Source organism: Staurois parvus, unplaced genomic scaffold (genome assembly GCF_062004578.1).
Source record: "Staurois parvus isolate SC_StPar_1 unplaced genomic scaffold, SC_StPar_1.0 ptg002183l, whole genome shotgun sequence".
Classification (NCBI taxonomy): domain Eukaryota; kingdom Metazoa; phylum Chordata; class Amphibia; order Anura; family Ranidae; genus Staurois; species Staurois parvus.
The window spans coordinates 39,604-53,143 of record NW_028319979.1 but is presented as its reverse complement, the minus strand read 5'-3'; the positions used below and the strand labels follow the sequence as shown (position 1 = coordinate 53,143).

The 13,540-nt window shown below is 46.0% G+C and overlaps 1 protein-coding gene and 1 non-coding gene across 2 annotated transcripts in view; both read left to right on the top strand.

Annotated features, from left to right (window-relative positions):
- Positions 1-3,230, top strand: part of TPD52L2 (TPD52 like 2) — a 44,852-nt gene extending 41,622 nt beyond the window's left edge. The window contains exon 12 of the mRNA XM_089665401.1: positions 138-3,230. The gene's annotated coding sequence lies outside the window, so the exon portion shown is untranslated. The remainder of the gene's footprint in view (positions 1-137) is intronic.
- Positions 3,231-13,143: 9,913 nt separating this feature from the next.
- On the top strand, positions 13,144-13,215 carry TRNAE-CUC (transfer RNA glutamic acid (anticodon CUC)). Its single transcript has one exon. It is a non-coding gene; the product is annotated as a tRNA-Glu (tRNA).
- The last annotated feature ends 325 nt before the right edge of the window (positions 13,216-13,540 follow it).

The following is a 13,540-nucleotide window of genomic DNA, read 5'->3' as shown; positions in this document are numbered from 1 at the left end:
CAGGGCCACAGCTAGGGCCTCCGATGCCAGGGCCATGTGCTAGGTCCTCCGAGGCCAGGGCCTTGTGCTAGGTCCTCCGAGGCCAGGGCCACGTGCTAGGTCCTCCGAGGCCAGGGCCTTGTGCTAGGTCCTCCGAGGCCAGGGCCACGTGCTAGGGCCTCCGATGCCAGGGCCTTGTGCTAGGTCCTCCGAGGCCAGGGCCACGTGCTAGGGCCTCCGATGCCAGGGCCTTGTGCTAGGTCCTCCGAGGCCAGGACCACGTGCTAGGGCCTCTGATGCCAGGGCCTTGTGCTAGGTCCTCCGAGGCCAGGACCACGTGCTAGGGCCTCCGATGCCAGGGCCACGTGCTAGCTCAGTAACAGTGAAGCTGGATCTTTTATCACATGACAGCCCTAGAAATTCTATGCAGAAGCTGTTGCAGCAGGTTACCTTTTTGACTTTGTTTTTTTTTTTTTTTCCCCCCAGAGCTGCCTCTAATTTCACAATAGATTTAGGTTATGGATGTAGAACACTATAGAGAAAAAAAAAATAAAACGTCTGTATCAGAGATTGCCAGCCCCGTGGGTCTACAGCCCGCCGTGGTCGCTTAAAGAGCTACAAACGGGCACATTTCTGGATTAGTCGCTGCAGTTATTGAGCAGACTCTGCCTAGCTCCCGATTCCTCCGTCTTCTAACCCGTGTCTGTAACGGTCTCCGGGGTTCAGCGTTTACGCGACTTTCTGAACTTCGCTCCTTCGAGAATGTCTCGTGTCCTCGCAGGAAACAATAGAATGCAAAATAAATGCGCCTGCTTACAATAAAAGGTCTCTCACCTCTCTCTCTTCGATACTTGAACTGCTCTGCGACCCTGAGCAGAACAATGCAAAGAGAAGCGAATCAAATCTAATATACAAGACATATATAGAAATGTATCATAACCTTGTCTGTGGCTCATGTTAACTATGCCTTCTCTTGTGAGACGTGTGTGCCGTTCCCGGCGCTTCATGGTCACTTTTCCTTTTTTTTCTATTACATTGATTGGCACCTGTTGTCTAAAATAATTTGGAACTCGTTTTGTGGGGTAAAAGTATTGCATGAAAGTTGACTAGAGTTGCACATGGGCCCATCCCATTCAGCCATGCATAATGCAGCCTATTAAAGCAGCCAATTCCATTTTGTTTTTGGAGGAGGCCTGACTACAGTTGCTAAAAATCTCATTGGTTGCTTTGTCTTTGGTGCGTCCTCATATGTTCATTGAGGATGGAGCTACACGGGCAATTATAATCTCTTGCTACTAAGAGATTTAAAGCGGAGCTCCACTCACTCTGCAAAAAAAATTACAAAAACTGTAGCTGCTGACTTTTAAAGAAACAGCCACTTACCTGTCCCACAAGCCCGTGGTGCCCCCGCTGCAGCCCTTCTCACCGGCCGTCCTGTATTCCAGGAGCCCGGCATCTTCAGTGTGGGCTCCTGGCTTTGACAGCTTGCGGCTTCATAGCCGGGTGCCCACTGCGCATGTGCGAGTAGCGCTGCACTTCATGAACGGCTCCGTCGTCTCCTGGGACCTGTCACATGTCCCACAAGACTTCGGGGAGGGAGGGGAGGAAGATAACTTCCGCTTTTGATCGCAGTGGGAATCTGTCAATTTCAGGTACCTTCTCCCCCTCCTTTCCCGCTCCCCAAAGGTGTCAATCCTTAATGGGCAGAGGGGACCAATCTTTAAAGTGGAACTTCCCCTTTTGGGTGGAACTCCGCTGTAACTACTTCCTTGCAGTCATCTCATCAGGCTAGAACTGCACAGGGGATGTTCAGTTGCTCATTCCTGCTGGTAATTCACTAGGACTGTATTGTGAGCAGTTGCTTGCTGTGGAGTAAACTACACAAGTAACAAACACCCCCGGTGATTACTGACACTGAATCAAGCCACTGCGTATTTTCTTCTACTGAATTACTCCTAACCAGGAGCGGACTGACCATTTAGCCACTCGGGCGCTGTCCGAGGGCCCGGGGTTGATAGGGGCCTCATGAGATGCCCCTGGTACCTTTCATAGGCTTTTTTGGGTGTGGTTTGAGTGTGGGCAAGGACGCAGGGGCCCCATGATTGCCTATTGCCCGGGGGCCCCATGAGTTGTCAGTCCGCCCCTGCTCCCAGTGGTGCAGCCCTCCTGAGATAGGAGAATCCAATGAAACACAATAAACGAAAAAGCCAAATTCCTACAAAAGAAAAAAAAAATGTATCATATGACATCATGGGGTCAGTGTGGTGTCATGTGACCTAACTGGCGCATCACTGTTTCGGCCAGCTGACGCGTTTCAGGGGAACATTCATCCGATCTCCCATTGAGGAGAGCGAGCAGCTCTGTGTCTGCTCTGCAGCAGCCGAGCGGACACAGAGCTGTCATCCACTTGCTCAGCGGAGAGATCCCATCGCTGAGCAAGCGGATTCACTAAATGGGTCCGCCCCGTGTGAACGGACCCTTAGGCTAGAATTTTCAATCTGTGTATCTCTAGCCCTTTGCAATGACTGTTGGCAAGAGGATTAATCTCTCAGATTAAAATAGTTCTTGTAGTTTTGGCCCTTAGCATCTTAAATGTTGGTTGATGTTGCGTGGTCATCACGGAACCCCAAGCACGCTGCGAGTTCATTAAGTTCCACAGATCACCCGTCGTCCGTAACAAAGGATACTCCTACTCCACAAAATGGTTGGGTCAGCCGTGGTGACAGGTGCCCTTTAGATCATATGTAGAGAGTCTGAGCGCCGTGTGCTGGCTTGAAGGGAGAGACTGCTGCTATGTAGTGATAATTCAGATGACTGGGTCAAAGGGTATGCATATTAGTAGATTGGTTTGATCTGCTAGAGGTATTTAAACAAAAAAAAAAAGCTTGCGAGAGTGCCGCATAAAGTCTGTTTGTTGTCTGCATTAGTTTTAGCTGTGCTGGTTTCAATTGATCACTGTGACACATATAACCAAAGCATTCAAACTGTTCTGCCATGTGCAAAGTTCCTGTTGTGTCCATTAGGGGGCCTACCTCTTTCTGTCCCGCCGCAGCATAGAGGAGTGGCTGAGGTTCGTAAGAAATGCGATTCGGGTCCTGCATGCAAGAAGGAACGCTGCTGGGCTTGTAGCTCTTTAAACTGCCCCCCCTACCCCTCCCCCACTGTTAGAGGGCAGGACCCAGGGCTTTCTCTTGCTCTCGCCCTATGTTACTGTTGGATGCAGAGCTATGTCAATAAAGCATTTACTAGTATGTTTTTGTTGTTGGTGGATTATTCTTGGGGTGGATTGTGATTTGTTTGTGTGATACACATTGGTTTAAACCCCTTCAGCTCTCATACCTGTATTATTATTATTATACAGGATTTATTATTATTATTATTATACAGGATTTATAGATTATTATTATTATTATTATACAGGATTTATATATTATTATTATTATTATTATTATTATACAGGATTTATATATTATTATTATTATTATTATACAGGATTTATATATTATTATTATTATTATTATTATTATACAGGATTTATATATTATTATTATTATTATTATACAGGATTTATAAATTATACAGGATTTATATATTATTATTATACAGGATTTATATATTATTATTATTATACAGGATTTATAAATTATACAGGATTTATATATTATTATTATTATACAGGATTTATATATTATTATTATTATACGGGATTTATATATTATTATTATTATACAGGATTTATATATTATTATTATACAGGATTTATATATTATTATTATTATACAGGATTTGTTATTATTATTATACAGGATTTATATATTATTATTATTATTATTATACAGGATTTATAAATTATACGGGATTTATATATTATTATTATACGGGATTTATATATTATTATTATTATACAGGATTTGTTATTATTATTATACAGGATTTATATATTATTATTATTATACAGGATTTATATATTATTATTACACGGGATTTATTATTATTATACAGGATTTATTATTATTATTATTATTATTATTATTATACAGGATTTATATATTATTATTATACAGGATTTATGGCGCCAACAGTTTGCTCAGCGCTTTACAATATAAAGGGAGACAATACAGCAACAATACAGTTCAATACAAGAGGGATAGGAGGGCCCTGATCCTGGGAGCTTACAATCTATAACCCTTACAGACTGGGGCCATTTTTACATTCCCTCTATGAACCTAGTAATTCAGGGATATGTCATGATAAAAGATGATGAAGTAAGGGTAGCCATACACACATAGATTGTCGTATTCAGTCCCGTGAGGTCTCCAGAGTTTTTAAACAAAGGGCCAGGTAACTGTCTGAGACTTTAGGGGGGCCAGGCTATATCCAGTGGGAGTAGAAATTGGCCTGGCGAATAGTGAGAGTATACAATGCCCTATCTTTGGTGTCAGTGGGAGGAATAGTGCCCCATCATTGGTGTCAGTGGGAGGAATAGTGCCCCATCATTGGTATCAGTGGGAGGAATAGAGTCTCATCATTGGTGTCAGTGGGAGGAATAGTGTCCCATCATTGGTGTCAGTGGGAGGAATAGTGCCCCATCATTGGTGTCAGTGGGAGGAATAGTGCCCCATCATTGGTATCAGTGGGAGGAATAGAGTCTCATCATTGGTGTCAGTGGGAGGAATAGTGCCCCATCATTGGCATCAGTGGGAGGAATGGTGCCCCATCATTGGTATCAGTGGGAGGAATAGTGCCCCACCGTGGGTGTCAGTGGGAGGAATAGTGCCCCACCATGGGTGTCAGTGGGAGGAATAGTGCCCCATCACTGTAACGCTTCTAAATAAAACAAAGCATCGGCATGTGTCAAAACCTTGCAAGCGGTAACGCATCCGGACTGCGTCTCTATAGTGTGACCCGGCCCTCAAAATGTAAACTGCTGCAGGAAAAGAAGTCCTTGACACTCCAACAAAATGCATAGATGTGGACGTGATCCATAGGAAATCATGATAAATGGCATGCACTGGGTTCCTGAAAAATGAACGGGCGTAAACCTGGCCTTAATGGTACCCTAGAAAAAATGAACATTGAGGCCCAGTTCACACCACATGCAGCCCAGTGCATTTTTTTCTGCATCAAAAATCACATGGATAGTAGGTTACAGTGGGGCAAAAAAGTATTTAGTCAGCCACCAATTGTGCAAGTTCTCCCACTTACAAAGATGAGAGAGGCCTGTAATTGGCATCATAGGTAGACCTCAACTATGAGAGACAAAATGAGAAACAAAATCCAGACAATCACATTGGCTGATTTGGAAAGAATTTATTTGCAAATTATGGTGGAAAATAAGTATTTGGTGAATATCAAAAGTTCATCTCAATACTTTGTTATATATCCTTTGTTGGCAATGACAGAGGTCAGACGTTTCCTGTAAGTCTTCACAAGGTTGGCACACACTGTTGCTGGTATGTTGGCCCATCCTCCATGCAGATCTCCTCTAGAGCAGTGATGTTTTGGGGCTGTCGCTGGGCAACACGGACTTTCAACTCCCTCCAAAGGTTTTCTATGGGGTTGAGAGCTGGAGACTGGCTAGGCCACTCCAGGACCTTGAAATGCTTGTTACGAAGCCACTCCTTCGTTACCCGGGCGGTATGTTTGGGATCATTGTCATGTTGGAAGACCCAGCCACGTTTCATCTTCAATGCCCTTGCTGATGGAAGGAGGTTTGCATTCAAAATCTCACGATACATGACCCCATTCATTCTGTCCTGTACATGGATCAGTCGTCCTGGTCCCTTTGTGGAGAAACAGCCCCAAAGCATGATGTTGCCACCCCCATGCTTCACAGTAGGTATGGTGTTCTTTGGATGCAACTCAGCATTCTCTCTCCTCCAAACACGATGAGTTGTGTTTCTACCAAACAGTTCTATTTTGGTTTCATCTGACCATATGACATTCTCCCAATCCTCTTCTGGATCATCCAAATGCTCTCTAGCAAACGTCAGACGGGCCCAGACATGTACTGGCTTAAGCAGGGGGACACGTCTGGCACTGCAGGATCTGAGTCCCTGGTGGCGTAGTGTGTTACTGATGGTAGCCTTTGTTACGTTGGTCCCAGCTCTCTGCAGGTCATTCACTAGGCTCCCCCCGTGTGGTCCTGGGATTTTTGCTCACCGTTCTTGTGATCATTTTGACCCCACGGGGTGAGATCTTGCGTGGAGCCCCAGATCGAGGGAGATTATCAGTGATCTTGTATGTCTTCCATTTTCTAATTATTGCTCCCACAGTTGATTTGTTCACACCAAGCTGCTTGCCTATTGCAGATTCAGTCTTCCCAGCCTGGTGCAGGTCTACAATTTTGTTTCTGGTGTCCTTCGACAGCTCTTTGGTCTTCACCATAGTGGAGTTTGGAGTGTGACTGTTTGAGGTTGTGGACAGGTGTCTTTTATACTGATAACAAGTTCAAACAGGTGCCATTGATACAGGTAATGAGTGCAGGACAGAGGAGCCTCTTAAAGAAGAAGGTACAGGTCTGTGAGAGCCAGAAATCTTACTTGTTTGTAGGTGACCAAATACTTATTTTCCACCATAATTTGCAAATAAATTCTTTCCAGATCAGCCAATGTGATTGTCTGGACTTGTTTTCTCATTTTGTCTCTCATAGTTGAGGTCTACCTATGATGCCAATTACAGGCCTCTCTCATCTTTGTAAGTGGGAGAACTTGTACAATTGGTGGGGACTAAATACTTTTTTGCCCCACTGCATATGGCTTCCAATGGCATAGTTCACACCAGTGCGGTCAGTTCTACTGCGTTGCAGTTCCAGGACAAAAACCATGCTGCATTTTTTTTTCTGCAGTGAACTGTAGTGGAATGCAGTAAAATGCATCAAAAATGCACCAGACCACCCATACGTAAGGTGTGGAAAACGCATCAGACATGCATCCAGACTGTGCTTTTATGGTGTGAACCCCTCCTTTTAGTTTGTGTGTAACACCCCCCCCTCCCCCCAGCTTTACCTCTGAATTTTCCTCAGAATTTGTATAGAAAATGTATCTCTCTAATGTGGTCGGGTTCAGCAAAAAGGCAACTGGGAGCGGAGTCCGCCTGAAACCAGTAAGACTTGTTCATCGCCTCTGCTGATCGACATTACACGCAGTTCTGGCTGCACTGCAGAGCTATACAGTGGGCCGAAAATCGCTCATGGAGAAATGCGGGGAATAGATCGACATCTCATGCCTTTCAGGGCACCGCTGTCATCCGGACCAGGGGCGGACTGACCATTTAGAAACTTGGGCACTGCCCGAGGGCCCGGGGTCAGTAGGGGGCCCCATGAGATGCCCCTGGTATCTTTTTCATAGGCTTTTTTGAGTTTGGGCAAAGACACGGGCCCCATGATCCCCTATTGCCCGGGGGGCCCCATGAGTTGTCAGTCCACCCCTGTGTGTATGTTAACAACACCCCGAAAGCGGTTCACAAAACGTGCGATGTGCAGAATCGGATCATATAGGTGTGAATACCTATGCGATGCGACTCTAGTGCAGACCCAAAAAAAGGGTCCTGCACTTTTTTGGTGCGGGAGCTGCGCAATTACAGCTCAAATCGCACAGCACAGAATTCACGTGATTTGAATAGGAATGTGGTGCGGTTCCTGAATCACATGCGATGTACTGCACCGCACATATATGAAAACAAGGCTAAAAGAAATTCAAAGCATTCATTTTCGCAAATAAAACTGAAATGGATATTTTTTGTTTAAAAAAATTAAAAATATAAAAAAGTGTGAAATATTGAATTAGAATTGGAAACCAGACGTCTGTGTGACAAAAGCTTGGATTTCCCTTTTCAGTTGAAGTTCCGTGCGTTGCGGCGCCATTCATTTTGAGTAACACTCCAACACACAAGTCCACTAGAAGCATTTTCTGCCACTTTGTTTACAAGTTTTTGGCTCAGTTCACACTGCATGCGTTTCAGTTGCTTTTTCTGCATCCAAAACGGAAACAGAATGTAGGTGATATCGTTGTCAATGTCATAGTTCACATCAGTGCTTGCAGTTCCAGTGCATTCCAGTTGCAGAAAAAAAAAAAAAAAAAACAGGCTGCATTTTTCCTGCACAGAACTGTATTGGAACGCAGTAAAATGCACCATAATGCCCTAATTAAATTGAAGAAGAGAGGAGAAAAAATGAACTGGAATGCATAAAAAACACAAAGTCCTAAAAACCCATCAAAAATGCACCGGAGCACGCCAAAACTGCGTAAAAAACGCACATGCAAACATGCATCCAGAACACATCTGGACTGCATTTCTATAGCGTGGTCTGGCCCTTAAGCAGGCCATAGACGGGCCGAAAACTGGCCATTTAAAAAAAAAAACAAAAAAAAAAACGACAAATCGGTTGTTTGATTGGCCGACGTTACCACCAACAGTAAAAAAAAAGCGGCCAATTTTCGTCCCGTCTACGGCCGGCATTTAATTACTTCTGTCCCTGCAGAGAGCTCCGCTATTATATTTGCCATGAAAGTATTGCGGTTGCAACAATGTATCCATTTCGGATACAGATGGCTTTATTCGGATACAAATAGATACATTGTTGCAACCGCAATACTTTCATGTCAAATATAATAGCGGACTGGAATTCTTCTTTTTCTTCTTCATGCAGGTCACGGCTCAGGCGCAGAATTTTTTATCGGTAAAACGATCGGCCGATTTGCCCATCATTGCTGGGAAAATTGGCTGATTGTCCAAAGCGGCCACAAATTTTCCAACGTGCCCAATAAAAAAAATGTGCAAAAAGCCTGAAAAATTGCCAACCAATTAACCCACTAACGGTGCGAAAATCGGCCAATTTTCGACCCGTCTATGGCTGGCATTAGGGTACAGTGGATGTAAACGGATGAAAACCGGATGTAAAACAATGTAAACGGATGAAAAACAGATGTAGGCAGCTGTAAACCAATGTAAACTGATCAAAAACAGATGTAAATGGATGAAAAAACAGATGTAAATGGATAAAATTGGATGTAAACGGATTAAAAATGGATGTAAATGGATAAAAATTGGATGCAAACTTATCCATCTTTTCTTGGAAAAAATGTGACTAAACTGAAGAAAAAAAACGGAGCGCCCGTGTGGAAGGACCCTTATAGAACTAAGGAGGACAAATCTTCTTTAACCGCTTCCCGACCGCCCTATAACAGAAATGCTGCTACAGGGCGGCACGGGTGCGCAAAATCACACACAGGTGAAACTGGAAAAATGAGAATATGGTGCATTCATTCATTCATTTATTTCAGTGCAGCAACTTAAAAGGTGAAACTAATATATGAGACTCATTCCATGCAAAGCAAGATAGTTCCAGCCGTGATTTGTCATCATTGTGATGATTATGGCTTACAGCTCATGAAAACCCCAAATCCACAATCTCAGAAAATGAGAATATTCCATGCAATCAATAAAACACGGATTGTACATAGAACAATATCGGACCTCTGAAAAGTAGAAGCTGCATATGTACTCAGTACTTGGTTTGGGCCCCTTTTGTAGCAATTACTGCCTCAATGCAGCGTGGCATGGAAGCTATCAGCCTGTGGCACTGCTGAGGTGTTATGGAAGACCAGGATGCTTCAATAGCGGCCTTCAGCTCTTCTGCATTGTTCGGTCTCATCTCTCTCATCTTTCTCTTGGCAATGCCCCATAGATTGTCTATGAGGTTCAGGTCAGGCGAGTTTGCTGGCCAATCAAGCACAGTAATCCCACGGTCATTGAACCACGTTTTGGTGCTTTTGGTGGTGTGGGCGGAGCCAAGTCCTGCTGGAAAATGAAGTCCGCATCCCCATAAAGCTGGTCTGCGGAAGGAAGCATGAAGTGCTCCAAAATCTCCTGGTAGACGGCTGCGTTGACCCTGGACTTAATGAAGCACAGTGGACCAACACCAGCAGATGACATGGCTCCCCAAATCAACACAGACTGTGGACACTTCACACTGGACTTCAAGCATCTTGCAGTGTGTGCCCCTCCATTCTTCCTCCATACTCGGGGTCCTTGTGCCTCTCCATTCTTCCTCCATACTCGGGGTCCTTGGGCCTCTCCATTCTTCCTCCATACTCGGGGTCCTTGTGCCTCTCCATTCTTCCTCCATACTCGGGGTCCTTGTGCCTCTCCATTCTTCCTCCATACTCGGGGTCCTTGTGCCTCTCCATTCTTCCTCCATACTCGCAGTCCTTGGGCCTCTCCATTCTTCCTCCATACTCGGGGTCCTTGTGCCTCTCCATTCTTCCTCCATACTCGGGGTCCTTGGGCCTCTCCATTCTTCCTCCATACGCCAGGTCCTTGGTTTCCAAATGAGATGCAAAAGTTGCTCTCATCAGAAAAGAGGACTTTGGACCACTGAGCAGCAGACCAGGTCTGTTTTTCTTTAGCCCAGGTAAGACGCTTCTGACGTTGTTTGTTGCTCAGGAGCGGCTTGACAAGAGGAATATGACATTTGAAGCCCATGTCCAGGATCCGTCTGTGTGTGGTGGCTCTTGATGCACTGACTCCAGCCTCAGTCCACTCCTTGTGAAAGTCCCCAACACTTTTGAATGGCCTTTTCCTGAAAATCCTCTCCAGGCTGCGGTCATCCCTGCTGCTTATGCACCCTTTTCTTTCACACTTTTCCCTTCCACATAACTTTCTATTAATGTGCTTTGATACAGCACTTTGGGAACATCCAACTTCTAAAGCAATTACCTTTTGAGGCTTTCCCTCGTTATGGAGGGTGTCAGTGATGGTGTCAGGTCAGCAGTCTTTCCCATGATTGTGATTCCTACTGAACCAGACTGAGAGACCATTTAAAGGCTCAGGAACCCTTTGCAGGTGTTATGGCTGAATGAGCTGATTAGAGTGGGACACTTTGAGCCGAGATTATTCCACCTTTTCCCAATATTCTCATTTTCTGAGATTGTGGATTTGGGGTTTTCATGAGCTGTAAGCCATAATCATCACAATGATGACAAATCACGGCTTGAACTATCTTGCTTTGCATGGAATGAGTCTCATATATTAGTTTCACCATTTAAGTTGCTGCACTGAAATAAATTAACTTTTGCACCATATTCTAATTTTTCGAGTGTCACCTGTATATATACGTTATTTTGCATTTCCAGGTAGAGGGCACGTGCCCTACCTGCGCCTCCATTCGCGGCTGCGGCTGTCAATCACCGGGTACCGGGTGGTGATTACTCACCAGCGCTTGGTAATTGCCGAGGATCTCTGACAGGGAGGAGAACTGTCAGCTTGTGCACACTGCACAGCACAGCCATGCAAAGCAGTGTGCTTACAGTGAAGCACACAGACTCCGTCCCCTAGTAAACCCCCCCACACAGTTAACCCTTTAATCGCCCCTCATGTTAACCCCTTCCTGCCAACTTGTTTAGAACTGATCACTGTATTGGTGTCACTGGGGATGTCAGTGACACCAAGTCAGTCCCCCCCCCCCCCCCCAGTCTGAAAATGCACGCCGCAGTCCTGCTATAAAGTCACTGATTGCATCAATGATGGGGCACTATTGCTCCCCCTGATACCAATGATGGGGCACTATTCCTCCCACTGACACCAATGATGGGGCACTATTCCTGTCACTGACACCAATGATGGGGCACGATTCCTCTCACTGACACCAATGATGGGGCACTATTCCTCCCACTGACACCAATGATGGAGCACGATTCCTCCCACTGATACCAATGATGGGGCACTATTCCTGTCACTGACACCAATGATGGGGCACGATTCCTCTCACTGACACCAATGATGGAGCACTATTCCTCCCACTGACACCAATGATGGAGCACTATTCCTCCCACTGACACCAATGATGGGGCACTATTCCTGTCACTGACACCAATGATGGGGCACTATTCCTGTCACTGACACCAATGATGGGGCACGATTCCTCTCACTGACACCAATGATGGGGCACTATTCCTCCCACTGACACCAATGATGGAGCACGATTCCTCCCACTGACACCAATGATGGGGCACGATTCCTCCCACTGACACCAATGATGGGGCACGATTCCTCCCACTGATACCAATGATGGGGCACTATTCCTCCCACTGATACCAATGATGGGGCACTATTCCCCCCACTGATACCAATGATGGGGCACTATTCCCCCCACTGATACCAATGATGGGGCACTATTCCCCCCACTGATACCAATGATGGGGCACTATTCCTCCCACTGATACCAATGATGGAGCACGATTCCTCCCACTGACACCAATGATGGAGCACGATTCCTCCCACTGATACCAATGATGGGGCACTATTCCTCCACTGATACCAATGATGGGGCACTATTCCTACCACTGATACCAATGATGGGGCACTATTCCTCCCACTGACACCAATGATGGGGCACTATTCCTCCCACTGATACCAATGATGGGGCACTATTCCTCCCACTGATACCAATGATGGGACACTATCCCCCCCACTGATACCAATGATGGGGCACTATTCCCCCCCACTGACACCAATGATGGGGCACTATTCCTCCCACTGATACCAATGATGGGGCACTATTCCTCCCACTGACACCAATGACGGGACACTATTCCTCCCACTGACACCAATGACGGGACACTATTCCCCCCACTGACACCAATGACGGGGCACTATTCCCCCCACTGACACCAACGACGGGACACTATTCCCCCCACTGACACCAACGACGGGGCACTATTCCTCCCACTGACACCAACGACGGGGCACTATTCCTCCCACTGACACCAACGACGGGGCACTATTCCTCCCACTGACACCAACGACGGGGCACTATTCCCCCCACTGACACCAACGACGGGGCACTATTCCCCCCACTGACACCAACGACGGGGCACTATTCCCCCCACTGACACCAACGACGGGGCACTATTCCTCCCACTGACACCAGCGACGGGGCACTATTCCTCCCACTGACACTTTTTCCCCCACTGATAGGACCTTTTCTGCTTTCAAAGGGTACAGTCCGGCCCCCGTACAGTCCAAGAGGCAGTAAAATGGCCCTTTGTTGGGAGGCTCCTGGTTTGTACAGCTACAGTCATTGAAGAACAGTTGCATATTCTTCCAAGGCCAGCAGAGGGCAGCTCTTTACTTTAGCAGCCCGGTGACACCCATTACACAACTTCCCTGGTGGTCTAGTGGTTAGGATTCGGCGCTCTCACCGCCGCGGCCCGGGTTCGATTCCCGGTCAGGGAAAAGGTTTTTATTTATTCGCACCACATCTACCTTCACTGCACAAATACTCCATAAATCTCCAGCAAGCTTTGAATTGATGCCTGAACTATTATTATTCTGCAGGATTTCTGTCACGCCAGCAGTGTACTCCGAGAGGACACACAGGGTCCGGCTCCTCAGGGCTAAAACCATCGGTGTCACCGAACCCAGTGACACCTAATAGAAAATATTCACTTTATTACAATAAGATCCACAGGAGCGGAATCATCCAAGACAGACTCATACACCTCCGGGCAAGACTTTGCTTTTCATTTTGGATACAGTAAGGGAAGGATATAATCCCGGT